Here is a 13,394-nt window from a genome sequence, read left to right as displayed (position 1 = left end):
CTATGATTATTATTATTGTTGACTAACCCGTGATATTATTGTTATTACCGAGTATCTCTGGGATGGTTCTACCTCCGGGATATTCACTATGATTGTTTATTTTAAAGCCCTTTATGTGGTGTCGCTCAGACGCCCGACTGTGGCATTTCTTTTAAAGCCCTTTATGTGGTGTCGCTCAGACGCCCGACTGTAGCATTTCTTTTAAAGCCCTTTATGTGGTGTCGCTCAGACGCCCGACTGTGGCATTTCTTTTAAAGCCCTTTTGTGGTGTCGCTTAGACGCCCGACTGTGGCATTGCTTGTTATTTGTTTCATAAATTTTAATACTACCATGTTATTGCATTTTTATAAATAACTTGCTTGCACGCATCAGAGTTTCATTTACCTTTTGTGACTGACGTCATGAGCATAAAATATTTTCAGCACATCATGGTTATATTATACCTGTGTTCATAATGTTTGCGAGTACATTCAAAGTACTCACTGGCTTGTCCCTGGCTATTGTCTTGGCCAGATTTTCTAGCACGGAAAGGAGCGACGCGGCGTCAGCCCCGGAACCCACTCAAATGGAGATAGCAGCCTCGCGAAGATAGGAATTAACCTGGTCAGCTGTTCCCGTGGGAAATGGAGTCCCATAGACACTGATGTTTCACAACCCGCTTCCGCCATCAACCACTAGAAACCATTTGTTGTACTCACAGGCCAGAATGGTCTTGTACTACATATTTTGTATTTTGCTTGGAATTTCTGTATCAAGATGGAGCCTCATCAGCTAACAGTAATCCTGGGGCTGATGAGCACGACGGTCTTTTCTGGAAATGTATTCCCCGGAAAAAACCGGTCGTGACAGGCTTGGTATCAGAGCCAGGCTGACCATTGGCTAATCCTATCTTAGCCAGGTCAATAAACCTAGGAAAACCAACCCACTAGACCATAGCCAAACACCAGCCAAGCTTCTCGTGCAAGATAGCCACACAGTGAACCAACACCTTTTGGCAGTCGGTGCCCAACCTATCAACTTAACCTGTCACTCATGCGCCAGTGACCAGCCCCTAAATAGTCCTTTCTCGCAAGCGTGCGAAGGAAGACTCCGTCCCCTTTTTCTTATAAAAAGGGCACGCTAGCCTCAACCCAGCACAGCACAGCCGCTACCCCCAAACCGAGCCACAATGCCTGGACCTATAGTGCACAACAAAACCACAGCAACCAACCTTGGAGGTTTTGTGACCATCCTCGCAAACCTCACCCGTCGTGCCTACGCGTTAGAGGAGCCACCAGAATATGTTGTGTATCAAGGACCCATGAGCGGTGAAGACCGTCAATTCTGGGCCACTGTGCACATCTACGGTAGGGGTCTAGCACCCGAGCGCCCCTACAGGTTCACCGGAAGGACAACTTCCTTTGAGCCACAAGCCATCCAGCTAGCCGCTCGAGAGGCTATAGTTCATCTCAGGCACTTGTCGCCCAGAGTTAACTGTCGCTCGTTCCACTACTACCCCAGACGTGAAGGGTATGGTAGACCACCCCAAGTTGCCAACGGAGATCACGAGACGGACCCGCATTATTGCACCTAGTGCGCTATGTAAGTGCACTAGAGGCACTGTTCGACCAGATCACTATTGATCTAATCGCAGCTCGTGGAGAGCTGGTTCGTCGAGCCCCGGCAAGAGAAGAAAACGAGCCCAACGCCGACAACCCAGTCGTGCTGTTTGGACAACCGATCGAGACCCCAAGATCTGCTCCAGCCATCGGCCAAGGTGCTGCGATAACCCCAGAGGTGCTTCGTCGCATTTTGGGAGCACACTCCAACGGGGTTGTGGCCAACAATCCCCGCGATGGTCATCATCACTACCCCGACCCTGCAGTTCCTCCGCCATCTCTGACTAATCCCGGCAGAGAGACACGTGGAGAAGCCTCGACATCCACCAGGCACGCCCGTTTAGACATAAACGAGGTAGACTAAGCCGTATGAGTAGCACCAAGTTTCAATGTATCCTCGCTTTGTAATCATGCGACAGTGTATGTTAACGCAGCCTGTCGTTGTGCCTCTGTTTTAATAGTAGCCTTGCATTTTTGGTCAGTGCATAGTTGCATATTTTTCCGGACACAACTACCAAAACCAACCCGACGACAACCACAGTAACGCGTCTCTTTATGAGATATGTGTATCTCTGACACTGACCCGACCTTTGGAGCAAAGCTGGCAAATTTATTACCTTTCACCACGGTAAAATGATCCAGCTCCATTGCTATATAAAGGCCATCTTGTGCCCTTACCCAGCAACCCTCACCTTGTGCACCACACTCACGCTTTTTCCTGTCATGCCGAGCCCCAGCATTCATCTGAGAACCCCAGATGCAACCCCAGGTAGCTTTGTCAAAATATTGTGGGATTTTACCCGCAGTACCATGGGTTCTACCCAGCCACCTCAGTACGAGCTGTTCAAATCAAGGATCACCCCATCCACCTCGGAATATTGGGCAGCAGTGCATATCCCTCCTGTAGACCCCAATCAAGATCCAACAGAAATTTCCTTCATGGGGAAATCTATGCCAACCCCACACTTGGCCATAGAAGCTGCTGCGAAAGAAGCGATTGCTCGTCTTCGATCCGCAGTACCCTATGCCCGCGAACGAGGATATTATTACTTTTCGAGTCGTGCAGCACCCGGAGAAGTTACATCTTTTCCCGGTGGACGTATTGAGAGAGACCCAGTTCTGGCCAACCTTATCCAGTACATCATTGCTCAAGAGAATTTGAACCAGCGAGTGATGGATTATCTCCAGAGCCTCACAGATTTAAATCCTCAGATTGCCATCGGCAGACCACTGAGACCCGACCCGGAGAGACGCATACATCGACTGGTCAATCCACTTCCTCCAATAGAAGAGGAGTGTATTCCTTTACCAGAGACATTTTATCAGGACCCCGTCCAGTTACCGTTTTCTTTTTAGACGTCACTACTGTATTTGTTTTTGCAGCATTTATATTTATGTATGTGACTTATGCATAATACCCTGAGTTTGTATGACGAGTCAATTATTTGGCTTCTGCTAATGTGTGTAGTTTTTGTTGTGGTTTATGCTCCTTTAAATTAACTGTTTTTTTCCTCGCGAAATCCTGGAGCGAGTTTTCTTTTCCCTGAGTTGCTACACCTGCCCCTTCTCACGACGTGGATTATTTAATTTCACTCAGCACCACGAGCAGACTCACAACCATAATCATTCAGACGCATACACTGTTTGCAAAACCTTGCAACGGTGTTACATCCAGCTAATCCCTCACCCCCTTAACTACAGTTAGCACCCGACACACTCCATCTACTCCTCATGATCACCACCACCACGGAGATCCAACACCCGAGCCGCAGCGTCGCGATACTCGTCGAAGATCATCGCGCACAGGAGCACAAAGAGCCCCAGCAGTGTCGCCAGCCCTCCGCATATCAGGATCACAAACCAGTCCGGCATCGCCTCCGCCATTAGAGCCTCACCCGAGTTTCTGTAAGTAGTAATGGAGGAAGAAGGAGGAGGAGAAGTGAGGCCAGATGAGAGGAAGAAGAGAGAGGCACCCCGGCCGTTTTTATAGCTCGAGCTCGGTGTACGGTGGGCGAAGTCCACCAACGCCGCTCGTCGCCGATCGCCGGTGTTCGGAGTCGAATCCGCGAGCAGTGCCGACAGCGCGCTGGCCCGCGAGGTGAGTGCACGCTGCACCGGCAGCTAGCACACCGCGCACTACCACGGTACGGCCTAGATGCCCTGCACACTAGGCGTCACCGGTGGAGAAAGCGTGCGGGAGAGAGGAGGTAGAAGGAAGAGCCAGAGGGAGAAGAAGAGGCTGACAGTGGACCCCGGGTCCACCTGTCGGCCAGAGAGAGCACTGTGCTCTCGGGTACGACCAGCGTATATCTAAATTTAGGAGTTATCCTAAATTTATATCCAGCGTAGAAATCGCCCGTTTTTGTCCCAGACCGTGGACTCTTCCACGCAGCCCCAGTTTTCACACTGTGGTTTTTCACCACTTATTGCCCTCTCACGGTAGCCACATCTTTATTGCGTAAATATTTTCTTAACACCGCTTTTAACAAATCTCGAGGACGAGATTTTTCTTAAGGGGGATAGTATTGTGACACCCCAAAAATTTGGCCTTGTTTCATTAAATTAAAATTTTGCCAGGAATTAAAACTTTGGATTTCTGAGCTCCATTTTGATTTTTAAATCATTTCCTTCCCTGTTGTGATGAGTTTTTCCCCAGAGAGAAAACTTTTAAAATATGTTATTGGACTTGTTTAACCTCTCAAGAAAAACTTTCCTTTTATCAGTGTAACTAATTAACTAAATTAATTGCTTGATCTTTACTTTCTTGAAAATAGTTTTTCAAGGTTAAATGGCCTTATTTGAACTGCAACCATTTGATAGATTCACTTAAAATTCCCATAAAAATTTGGAGATGTCATGTGATGTTTTTAAATCACTTTTATGCAAAAATATATTTCATTCATGAAATATTCTGAGCCCTACACTCAATTTTTCTTCTCTGGTCCAGAGTGCATTTTGCACTGCAACCCATTTAAATAATTCTTTAAAACTTCTACCAAAATTAAGGGAGGTCAGTAGGAGCATATTATTCCACTTTGTGCAAAAATCCAGGGTTGTTCTTTGAAAAGTTTGAGTGAATCAACCTCTTTTCCATTCTGGTCCAATTTGATGGTTTGTACAACAACACCCATTTTAGTTGCTCCTATACCCTTGATTATTTCTCCTACTTGTAGTCCTCCATGTTAAACCCTTAAATCCAGGAGCATGCACCATTTGGATCATTTTTGGTTCATGAAATAATGCTATTTATTTCCTGTCCAGAAATGTAGTTTTGCAAAACTTGCACTAGCAAGTTTCCCCTTTTGTCCAACTAACATCACCACCCTCTCTTTCATCCACAGAGACCCCAATCTGGAGTTTTTGGCCACTCCAAGACATGCCTAGGTGCCATTGGCATTTTGTCAAACACCTGGAGAGCATGATCAGTTTTGACATGAGTTTTGGCATTGCACTGTAAACTTGCACCTTTGATCAAACTAGCATGTCCACTAGACTCCCCGTTGCTCCTAACCTCGATCTGGTAAACCCCACCCTCACCTGCGACCTGTAGCATGCCGCGGCATTGTGTAGAACATCTGGTGTGCGTGCACTGGAAGCGCCCAGAGCGCGCCAATTGCAGCCACGCGCCCGAGCCGACACGCTGGCCCCACGGCTTTGGCCCGCTCTGCAGCACCACGCCACGCGCTCCCCGCCTCGCAGCATCGCGCCAAACCACCCTGGCACGCTACAGCACCGCCGCCAGGGCGTTCTTGGCGGCACTCCGGCGTCGGCAGTGCGCCTCTGCCACGGGCAGCGCCGCCCAAGCCTCGCCCGCTCGCCACCTGGCCCCTGGAGCAGTGCGAGCTCATCCACAAGGGTGTCGCCTAGCTCTCGTCGCCGCCACGTTCCCCTGCAGCTATAGAACGGCGGTTCGCCGGCCGCCCTTATCCACCGCCGTGGAACCGACCTCGTCGCACTATAAATGGACACCCCGAGCCCCTCTGAGCACGCACGCGATCTCTTGCTACCCCCATGGCGCTCCCCTGCCTCGCATTCGACCCGGGGAGGCCTCCTTCCTCATCTCCAGCAACTCCTGCCGCCGCCACCGCCCCGGCCAATCCGGCACCTCCAGCACCTCCTCCTCTCCGTTCTCTTCGCCAGGAACTTCCTCATCCTCCTGTGAACCCAACCCCCTACTTAATTTTGATCGGGAGCCATCGCCGCCAACAAATCACTTTGCTCCCGAAGCTCCTTCCGCCGCGAAGCTTACCGCCGACGACTTCTTCCACCCCTGTCGACCCAACGACCACCGAGAAGACCGCCGCAGTCTCGCGGATCCATCCAGACCCTCTGGAACCCGCGGGGAGCCACCGTTCGCCGGCGGCGATCGCCGTTGCCTCGCCTCCGTTCGGGCAGAGGAAGAGGAGGGAGGGATAGACTGGTCAAACCTGACCAGTGGGCCCTCTGGACCCACTGTCAGCGACCCGTGTCTGTCCGCGTGGTTAAGTGGAGGCGTAAAGGGCGCAAATACGTCTTCTCTGCACCGATAGCATAATCTCTTCAAAACGTTTTCTTTTCTGTTTTAATTGAAAAACAGATTTTGACCAGAACTTTGACTGGCTATAACTTTTTAAATACAACTCCAAATGAAATGATTTTTTTCCTACCTCTCTCAAATTTCACCTAGTTTAGTTTAAGATTTATTTGAAAAAATTTCAGAACAACTTTTGGTGCTGTTTTTATTTTGTGTGTTAATTCAAATATATTTTCAAATAGGATTTTGGGGAGAGAGAAGAAACTTTCAAAAGTTTGGAGAGCACCCTGCCTTTCCACGCATTGAAGGCAAGCATTCTGAACCCCGGCATAATATTTTTGGTGTGATCGTTGATGCATTTATAACACCACCGCGTTTCGAAGGACTTGTTATTTCATGTGATGTGATCATATGCATGGGTGCATGTTATTGATTTCCATGCTGTTGGAAATGAGCACACTTGTGATAATAATCACCCTCATGAGCCTTGCATGCATACCGGCAGGAAACCGGGAAAACCTCTGCCTTGGGTAGGTATGAGTTTGTCTCCGGTCTCCGTCGGGACGGTTATGTCTGGTATGGCATGGTAAGGTGATATGAGAGGTGACTCTGTTGGATGAAATATATTTGTTATACTAATCATGCAGGGAATACTTGAACCTCCTGAGTCGACCGTAGATCGAGTCTTGTTCCAGTAAACCACATACTTGTTTCGTACTACCACTCGTCTCTACAGCAAGTAGAGTACGGTTCAGTAAGTTGTCAACCTCTTTCTAGCACACACCGTACAGAGAGGCCATGGTGGAAGATACGGTTGTAGCTGGTAGGCAGGCCACCTGGTCCGGGGGCATGGGTGTTTTCGGTTGGGACCGAGAGGGGAGGCCACCCCTTAGAGCGCGCGATATAAGTTTGATCCCATGCTACGCGAGGTTGTAGCCTCCCCACTTAGAGTTGCTTAACAGGTGTCGTGGGTGATTCCAGACACGTGTGAGTTAAGCTGGTGTGTGCAAGTTAGGTGTGTTTTCAACAAAAAGACCGTAGACGGAATTAGTCCCGATGGACTAAAGAAATCCGTTACTCGTGGGTAAAGAGTACACCCTCTACAGAGATAAACCTATTCGAATAGCCGTGTCCATGGTTAAGGATTACAGTCTAGGATGGGTCAGGTGTCGGTCTTAGTGTCGGTCTTCGGAGGTGAAACTGTTAACCAGAAATTGGAATTACTACTCGTGACTTGTGACATCTATGATTATTATTATTGTTGACTAACCCGTGATATTATTGTTATTACCGAGTATCTCTGGGATGGTTCTACCTCCGGGATATTCACTATGATTGTTTATTTTAAAGCCCTTTATGTGGTGTCGCTCAGACGCCCGACTGTGGCATTTCTTTTAAAGCCCTTTATGTGGTGTCGCTCAGACGCCCGACTGTGGCATTTCTTTTAAAGCCCTTTATGTGGTGTCGCTCAGACGCCCGACCGTGGCATTTCTTTTAAAGCCCTTTATGTGGTGTCGCTCAGACGCCCGACTGTGGCATTTCTTTTAAAGCCCTTTATGTGGTGTCGCTCAGACGCCCGACTGTGGCATTTCTTTTAAAGCCCTTTATGTGGTGTCGCTCAGACGCCCGACTATGGCATTTCTTTTAAAGCCCTTTTGTGGTGTCGCTTAGACGCCCGACTGTGGCATTGCTTGTTATTTGTTTCATAAATTTTAATACTACCATGTTATTGCATTTTTATAAATAACCTGCTTGCACGCATCAGAGTTTCATTTACCTTTTGTGACTGACGTCATGAGCATAAAATATTTTCAGCACATCATGGTTATATTATACCTGTGTTCATAATGTTTGCGAGTACATTCAAAGTACTCACTGGCTTGTCCCTGGCTATTGTCTTGGCCAGATTTTCTAGCACGGAAAGGAGCGACGCGGCGTCAGCCCCGGAACCCACTCAAATGGAGATAGCAGCCTCGCGAAGATAGGAATTAACCTGGTCAGCTGTTCCCGTGGGAAATGGAGTCCCATAGACACTGATGTTTCACAACCCGCTTCCGCCATCAACCACTAGAAACCATTTGTTGTACTCACAGGCCAGAATGGTCTTGTACTACATATTTTGTATTTTGCTTGGAATTTCTGTATCAAGATGGAGCCTCATCAGCTAACAGTAATCCTGGGGCTGATGAGCACGACGGTCTTTTCTGGAAATGTATTCCCCGGAAAAAACCGGTCGTGACAGGCTTGGTATCAGAGCCAGGCTGACCATTGGCTAATCCTATCTTAGCCAGGTCAATAAACCTAGGCAAACCAACCCACTAGACCATAGCCAAACACCAGCCAAGCTTCTCGTGCAAGATAGCCACACAGTGAACCAACACCTTTTGGCAGTCGGTGCCCAACCTATCAACTTAACCTGTCACTCATGCGCCAGTGACTAGCCCCTAAATAGTCCTTTCTCGCAAGCGTGCGAAGGAAGACTCCGTCCCCTTTTTCTTATAAAAAGGGCACGCTAGCCTCAACCCAGCACAGCACAACCGCTACCCCCAAACCGAGCCACAATGCCTGGACCTATAGTGCACAACGAAACCACAACAACCAACCTTGGAGGTTTTGTGACCATCCTCGCAAACCTCACCCGTCGTGCCTACGCGTTAGAGGAGCCACCAGAATATGTTGTGTATCAAGGACCCATCAGCGGTGAAGACCGTCAATTCTGGGCCACTGTGCACATCTACGGTAGGGGTCTAGCACCCGAGCGCCCCTACAGGTTCACCGGAAGGACAACTTCCTTTGAGCCACAAGCCATCCAGCTAGCCGCTCGAGAGGCTATAGTTCATCTCAGGCACTTGTCGCCCAGAGTTAACTGTCGCTCGTTCCACTACTACCCCAGACGTGAAGGGTATGGTAGACCACCCCAAGTTGCCAACGGAGATCACGAGACGGACCCCGCATTATTGCACCTAGTGCGCTATGTAAGTGCACTAGAGGCACCGTTCGACCAGATCACTATTGATCTAATCGCAGCTCGTGGAGAGCTGGTTCGTCGAGCCCCGGCAAGAGAAGAAAACGAGCCCAACACCGACAACCCAGTCGTGCTGTTTGGACAACCGATCGAGACCCCAAGATCTGCTCCAGCCATCGGCCAAGGTGCTGCGATAACCCCAGAGGTGCTTCGTCGCATTTTGGGAGCACACTCCAACGGGGTTGTGGCCAACAATCCCCGGGATGGTCATCATCACTACCCCGACTGTGGCATTTCTTTTAAAGCCCTTTTTGTGGTGTCGCTTAGACGCCCGACTGTGGCATTGCTTGTTATTTGTTTCATAAATTTTAATACTACCATGTTATTGCATTTTTATAAATAACTTGCTTGCACGCATCAGAGTTTCATTTACCTTTTGTGACTGACGTCATGAGCATAAAATATTTTCAGCACATCATGGTTATATTATACCTGTGTTCATAATGTTTGCGAGTACATTCAAAGTACTCACTGGCTTGTCCCTGTCTATTGTCTTGGCCAGATTTTCTAGCACGGAAAGGAGCGACGCGGAGTCAGCCTCGGAACCCACTCAAATGGAGATAGCAGCCTCGCGAAGATAGGAATTAACCTGGTCAGCTGTTCCCGTGGGAAATGGAGTCCCATAGACACTGATGTTTCACAACCCGCTTCCGCCATCAACCACTAGAAACCATTTGTTGTACTCACAGGCCAGAATGGTCTTGTACTACATATTTTGTATTTTGCTTGGAATTTCTGTATCAAGATGGAGCCTCATCAGCTAACAGTAATCCTGGGGCTGATGAGCACGACGGTCTTTTCTGGAAATGTATTCCCCGGAAAAAACCGGTCGTGACAACTATGTCGTCGCCCATAGTTCATGCCGGCACCATGCCAGCGCCGGCATACAATGCCAGCCTCCAAAAAACCCACCACACAGTTCATACTGGTGCACTGCCAGCGCACAAAAAGGGGCGGGGACAACGCCATATCATCCGTGGTTATGTGAGCACTGCATACAAAAAAGGGATGGCGCTCACCGCCTCCCTTGTTGCCGCGGTGACGCGGTCGTTGGTTTCCTCCTGCTGCGTGGCGACGGCGAGGGAGGCGGCGGCCGCTGCTTCGTCCCTTGCGTCTGCCATGTGTCGGGGGTTGGGTGCGACATATGCCAAAGGATGGCTTATCATGGTGGGAGCGAGTAGAACGTCGCCGGTGCCTGGAAGCGGGATGAGGCGTAGACACGAATGCCGGCGCACTTTGCCCAGGTTCGGGGCTCTCCTAGAAGATAACACCCCTAGTCCTGCTCTGTGGGGTCTCCGCATGATCACTAAGGCACTAGTGAGTACAACGATGCTCCTCGAGCTGTATGCTAAAGGTGGAAGGAGCCATGGCTAGCTCTCTTCCTCCTCTAGGTATGAGTCTAGTTCTAACAGGTTGGGAACCCTTTGCATGGGTGCCCTGGTGGGTTTATATAGGCCTACCATCCAGGGGTACAATGGTAACTTGGCCGGGTGTAGGACCCGGCTGTCAGCGCCTCTGGTCGCCGGCTTCTCTATCGATAGCTGGGGCCCGCCGCCTGGTGGGCCCCTCCGACTGGTCCGGTACGGAGCCGACAGGGCGCTTCCGCTGCTGGCGGGTCTGGTTGGTGGCTAATTACTGTAGCCGTGACGCTAGTGACGCATGCTTGGTTGGGCAAGGCATGGCTACAGTCCCGTCGCCTGGCGGGAGATCGCTGTAGCCTCGACTTGTATAGTCTGGTTAATGGCGCTTAGGTCTGGAGGAAGGATCCGACTGCCCGCCAGGAGTTGGATCCCCTTGGATCCGACTGGCCAGGCTTGGTCGCCCTCCGGGCCCTCACTGCCTAGTAGGACCCACCACCTGGGAGCCGTACCGACAGGCCGTCGTGGGAGCAAGCCCTGCCTGACAGGGATGACGTCGAGGGTGGAGTGGCAACTGTGCCGCGTCGTGCGGAGATCTTCGCCTGTACGGGGCACTGTGGCCACGCCAAACCCGGGATTTGGGGGTGAGGGACTACATTGTAGCCTCACCCTGTCTTGTCCTCTTGATGGGGGGCGCAGACTCTGAGGGCGCCGGGTGGCCGCCTGCTTGAAGCCGGCCTCTACAGAGGCCGTCTGCTAGGAGTCGGCTTGTGTTGGTGCCGTCTGCTGGTGCTCGGCCGTCTTCGGGCAACCGGCCGTTGAGCCAGCCGGCCGCCGGAAGGCGGCGCTTCATTTTGGAGTCTTGTGGGGCGAAGCCGGCCCAAAGTCTTGAAAGACTCAGGGACCCGGGTTGGGCTAACCGTGGCCCATTACTCCGACAGTAGTCCCCGAAGCTGGTGAGGCGTCGCGGTTGACAGGTCGTAAAGCCTCAGCAGCTTTCTTCCTTGCCGCGCTCTGATCGAATGCTTGGTCCGCCTTGTGATGCGCCGGCTGCCAGAGCCGATTTGACAAGGCGGGCTCATCCGCCGATTTCGAACGCGAAGGTGGGAAACAGATAGCATGCATGCTAAGCTTCCCTAGGCCCGCCGCCCGCCACGAGCATGCCACGCAGCGCATGTCAGCCCGGCCAACCTGCCATCCCACGCTCTTGATGGGACGTGATAGCACGCCGGGCCTGCCACCACCGGGCCTCGGCACGCGGGCGGATCCGCTGCGGCTGAGGCGGGCGGTTGCGATTCCCGTGGGAGTTACTGTATAGTAATTCTGCGTAGTAATCGGGGGGTCGTGGGGTTGTGGGCACACTTAATCCCACGATCCCACGCCTAGCCCCCTCGGCTTCGCGGCCCGAGGTCTATAAGTAGGGGGAGGCAGGGGAGCAGCGGAGCACGCGCGCACTCCTACTCACTCATTCTTCCTCCTCTCTCTGCTGCTGCTGCTCCGTGCCTGTCGTAGCGCCGCCGCAGCTTGCCGTTGACAAGCTTCTTCTCCCCGCGCGGCCCCGCTCGAACGCCATGGCGCGCGAGAAGGGAGGAGACTAGGACGGCTCGGTGGTGATCGAGGATCACCTCACCTTTCTCCGGGCCACGCGCCGGATGCCCAACGCAGCCTTCGTCAAGGTGCGGGTGCCGCCGCAGGAGGAGATCTCGCCGGTGCCGCAGGGGGGCAAGCGGGTCGTCTTCCGCCCGCATTTCCTCCGCGGCTTCGGCCTCCCGGTGAGCGGGTTCCTTCGCTCATTCATGGAGTTTTGCCATCTCCAGCCGCACCACTTGACACCCAACACCGTGATGCTGCTGTCCGCCTTCGTCACGGCGTGCGAGGGTTACCTCGGCATCCTCCCCACCATCAAGCTGTGGGGAGCTTTATTCTACGCCAAATTGGGCACCTCCGCCAAGGAGACGGTGGCTGAGTGCGGTGCCTTCGTCACCGTGCGCCGGCCGTTGAAGAAGAACGCCTTCCTGGTCATCAAGCTGTCACATTCGGTGAAACTGTGGCAGCAATCGTATTTTTATGTGGAGAACGTCGACCCGACGGTCGACTTCATGAACCTGCCGCCTTACGAGGCCGGCCCCCCTGTTGGGCCTCGGGCCAACTGGGGCTACAAGCCGAAGCCCATATCGGCCGACACGTCCGCCGCCATCAAGCGGCTCTGGGTGCTGATGGAGGCGGAAGGTCTCGTGGCGTCCGACTTGATAGTCACCTTTGTCGAGCGCTGGGTCTCCCGCTCCAAGGTCGTCCTCATCTGATCTGCCGGATGATCGGCCCGAGCCGGATGTGCACAAAGGACATGCCGACTGCTGAGGTGGCTCGAATGGTGAATGAGATCACCGACCTCAAGGTGTCGGAGGAGTCCTGGCGGTTCGGCAAGCAGCCATACTCCCGCGACAACCCGCCGCCTGCCGTACATCTCTTAGCTTTCCCTTTTTAGTTCTTGCCTTGGTCTTGGTCTTGGTATTGAGTGGTCCTTCTTTGGAGAACAGATCTTCATGTCTTCGGCGACGACCGCCATCGTGGGGCCGGGTGGTAACTACCTGCCAGACCGGGAGGTGAGCGACGTGGATGACCTTGACTTGGGGGTGGCCGACTTGGAGGACGACGCCGTAGGCGGCTCCGAAGAAGTGGGTGGCGTGGAGGCGTGGCCCAACGACGACGACGAGGAAGACGAGCTGCGCCCCGTGCGGGGCGCCGTTAATACAGGCGCGGGCCTCTCCACAGGGCCGTCCGGTCAAGGCAGCAAGCGCAAGCGGAAACAGGGCGCCTCCCTGTTCGGCAGCGTGCCGAAGAGGCCCAAGAACCCGGCCGCCGCGACTAGGCGGAAGGAGGCCGCGGCGAAGGTGGCCAAG

The sequence above is a fragment of the Triticum dicoccoides genome, chromosome 3B (assembly GCF_002162155.2).
Source record: "Triticum dicoccoides isolate Atlit2015 ecotype Zavitan chromosome 3B, WEW_v2.0, whole genome shotgun sequence".
In the NCBI taxonomy this organism is placed as follows: Eukaryota; Viridiplantae; Streptophyta; class Magnoliopsida; order Poales; family Poaceae; genus Triticum; species Triticum dicoccoides.
This window is presented reverse-complemented; position numbering follows the sequence as displayed.